General features: G+C 36.0%; 1 long non-coding RNA gene across 1 annotated transcript; it reads right to left on the bottom strand.

The window, feature by feature from the left end:
- Nucleotides 1-2,880: 2,880 nt before the first annotated feature.
- On the bottom strand, nucleotides 2,881-4,011 carry LOC122315230. The gene is made up of 3 exons (XR_006243970.1): nucleotides 3,836-4,011; nucleotides 3,642-3,711; nucleotides 2,881-3,315 (listed from the first exon to the last, which is right to left on the bottom strand). It is a non-coding gene; the product is annotated as an uncharacterized LOC122315230 (long non-coding RNA).

Here is a 4,011-nt window from a genome sequence, read left to right as displayed (position 1 = left end):
TTCTAAAGAAGTTCTGCACTGCCAGTATGACTTCTTTTTTTTATAATGCTCTAGTAGTGTTTATAGAAAAGGTCTATCATTCCATGTGGGCTTGGAGCTTTATTGCTAGGAATCTATTTTAGAGCTTCTAAGATTTCCTCTCCTTCTGGTATCTCTTTTAGGAATTCATTCTCTATGTCCGAGATTTGCTTGTCAAACAGATTATCTAGATGTTCCAGGATAGGAGGGTTTTAAAGGGAATATATTGTTCTAAATTATTAATAAAGGCAGATTCTATAACAAAAGGGTCCATTGATCGATTACTTGGCCCTAGTTTGATTGATTCTGTAGCATTTCCTCTTCTTTGGATAGTTGTTGTCAAGTGATAAAATTTTGTGTTGAGATTCATTCAAGTGAAATCACAATCCAAGAGTGATCCCCGATCACTGCTCCGGCAAAGCCGCCTCCTCGGGCTCAGCCTCCTCGTCATTTTCATCAAAATCTATTGTACCAAAGACGGTACTGCAGGTAAGTAACAAACCTCAAAATAAAAATACATTCATACAATAACCAAATGCATGAACATGATGCCATATGCATATGTCCCGAAAATCATCATTTCTAAAAAATAATCATTTTTCCAATGCACGCCAAAATCCCATTTTGGCCTAAAAACCCAATCCATTAAAACAACCGTCATTTTCCCAGAAAATGACCCACATATCCAAGTCTGGCCATTTTCTGGGAAAATGGCCCAATAGCCAACCATTAGAGCACTGTAGGCGGGAAACACAGACGGGACTCTACCACCATCTCTGCTCACTACTATCCCTACGCGTCCACCGTAGGCAGGAATCATAAGCGGGACTTTACCACCGTTCCTGCTTACCACCATCCCTACAAATCCGTCTATAGGCGGGAATCACAGGTGGGACTCTACCACAATCCCTACACATGCATCGTAGGTGAGAATCACAGGCTGGATTCTACCACCGTCCCTGTTTACCACCATCCCTATAGTGACTCTCTATCAAACCGTTCAATCAATTCATTTCAAACACATTTAAAATCCTTTCTCGTATAAAAACCCAGTTTTCAAATATGCACATGAACATGCGTGCACTATACAATGGATGACACAAAACCAAACATCATCCAAACATAAATAACTCCATCCTCAAATCCATCCGAACCCCAACTCCTTGAACTCAGTCCGGCATAACCAACTAGTCACAATTATTGTTAAAGCAAAAATACATTTAAATCTTAAAGAAAGTTTGGAAAATACTTACAGCGCTATATAATATTTTTTGAAGGATCTCAGAGTTGCAAAAAGCGACGGCAAAGCAACGTAACAATACAAAATGCACTGTGGTCGTGGGTCACAAAATACCCATTTTTGAATGGGAACAAACTAAGACTTGGGATTGATAGAGAATGGCTTAGAGGTGTTAGTGAAACTACTGAAAGTGGGAGTTGGCCGTGGTGGCGGTAAAAACGGCGGTGGAAGTGAAAAATGGCTAAAAAGGAGTTGAGCTCGTGGTGGTTACTCCGGCGACAGATCGGAGCTAGAAATTGGTGGATTAGGTCGATAAGGGGTTGGTGATGAAGTAGTGAAACTATGGTGGCCGGAGGTGGAAAGAAGGCGGCAGAAAGGCTCAAAAGCCATGCAGCTTGGAGGGGCACGTGTGGCTTAACAGTGGTGCCGGAGGGGTTGAAATTTGGTTGGGAGGTGCGCCGGCCGATAGGGAAGAAGATGGTGGAGGCGGTGCAAGTCACGGCGACGGTGTAGTGGCTGAACCGGAAAAAAAAAAAAAAAAAAAAAAAAAAAAAAAATCGAACGGGAGGGAAGCGAGAGAGTGTGGCGCGGGAGAGAGAGACCGAGAGTGAAAATGGGAAGAAAGAAAAGAAAAAGTAAAAAGAAAGAGGAAGAAAAAAGAAAAAAAAGAGAAAAATAAAAGATGAGGAAAAGAAATGAGATCCAATCCTCACATCTAGGGTCCAGAAACTGATCTAACGAAAATAATTTTAAAAGTAATAAATTGAATAAAATAATTTAAACACAATATCTAGCTAAAATAAAATAAATAATTGGTAAAAACTAACAACAAAATTTAAAATTCAAAAATAAACTAAATTAAATTAAAGAGCAATTTAAACACAAAACAATAATTAATATTAAGAAATCACCTCAAAATAAATTTCACAACCAAATAAATCTAATTAAAATTCGATAGATTTAAAACAAAAGAATCAATATTTTAATTAAATTAAAATGCTCCTTCAATAAAAATACACGTAAAAAGGAGATATCATATTGATCATTGTTGAAGTTTTACAAGATAATAGTATGAGTAATTTGGTGTTAGGTGTGCTTTATCATGAAATAAAGAAACTTTCTTCCTGTTTTGGTATTTGATCCTTTTCACATGTTTATTGAGAGGGTAATATGGTAGCTCATAAGTTGACTAGGAATGCTTTCATGGTTGAAAGTATTAATTTATGGTGGGATTTTATTCCATACTGTATTTCTCAAGTCTTATGGCTTGACAATTGTCTATAATTGTGTTTCCATTTGATGAATGAAATTATCATTTTCTATCAAAATATATATATATATATATATATATAGAGAGAGAGAGAGAGAGAGAGAGAGAGAGAGAGAGAGATGATCAATTTTGTTGTTAAACTAAATAAAATTAGAGTTTAGTGGAACCATATCTGACTGACTCTACTATATATGCTAATTATTGTTGTTAAAAGATCAGTACAAAAATGTGTTGCAAGAAAATATGAGCTCTCCATGTAACTGAGTTGGATCTATTTTATCTACTCTCCATGTAAAAGCTTTAATATAAGAAGTGCAAATTTTTTTAAAAAAAAAGATCTAAAGATCTTACATCCGGTTCAAGATTGTTTACTTCCTCATAATCAATAAGAAAAATAAAAGGTACACATTACAATGATATAGAAATGATTATATTGTAAATCACTCATCAGGCGCATGGTCATTAAAACTACCTAGCTAACATGTAAAATATATGGTGTTCTGTTCACCCACTTCATCAGTCCAACAAGAAGTTGTCATCCTTTTGAAGTGTGTAATTAAACATAAGAATCTTCTTGGTTTTTCTTCAATTGATCAAAATTTGATGCAAAATAGCCTAAACCTCTCCGTTTATATGGTTGGGTTGCGCCTGCAGCTAGCTATTCTCACCCAAACCTTTCTGATGTTGTTGTGAAGGCTGAGGAATCAACGCTTTAAGGTATACTCCTATGCTTTCCGCTTCCTCCAGTAGGATGAAAACAAGGATGGGTCTTAATCAACCAAGGCCGCTGGATGGAAACAGGGATGGATCTTAATATATAAACCCAAAATTGAAGACAAGGAAAGGTAATGTAAGCATATTAATTAGGATATTATACTCTGGAATAGCATACGCGCCATGTTCCAGTTATATGTATAATAATGCATTACATAATTCATGAACACAGAGTGAAAAGCGTGCAATTGATTTAGAATTAATGACAAGGAGAACAGCAAACAATGGCTTTCGAATGCCAAACACAAAAAAGACACAGATAACGAAAGAACATTTTTAATTAATAAATCGTAAGATTCCCAGCAATAGTTTACATAAAAAATGGAGCAAGAAAAATACCATGATTCCCCATTTCTAACCACTTAATTCCCCATGCTAAACCTGATGTGAGGTCCAAATATTAAGGGAACTGCATCAAAAAAACAGTGTGAAATAATCTTGTCATCAGCATGCATGTACAAAGATCTATGCTAATAGAAACATGCATGTACAAAATAATGTAACAAGAGTGGAGAGAGTAAAAGAGGGATTACATTTATCAGGTAATCCATTGATTCGATGTGACCATGAAGCATTTATACGCTGATCTTGACATTTCATTCTCTTCCTGTTTGAGAATTTGAGAATTTCTAAATTCTCCTCCATTTTGTAGCTTAGATGTCAAAGGGAAAAATATACAACGCCTTAGCTTTTAATGGGGCAAATCATG

This window comes from Carya illinoinensis, chromosome 7 (assembly GCF_018687715.1).
Source record: "Carya illinoinensis cultivar Pawnee chromosome 7, C.illinoinensisPawnee_v1, whole genome shotgun sequence".
Classification (NCBI taxonomy): Eukaryota; Viridiplantae; Streptophyta; class Magnoliopsida; order Fagales; family Juglandaceae; genus Carya; species Carya illinoinensis.
Note: the sequence above shows the minus strand (reverse complement) of the source record. Positions and strands in the feature narration are given on the sequence as shown.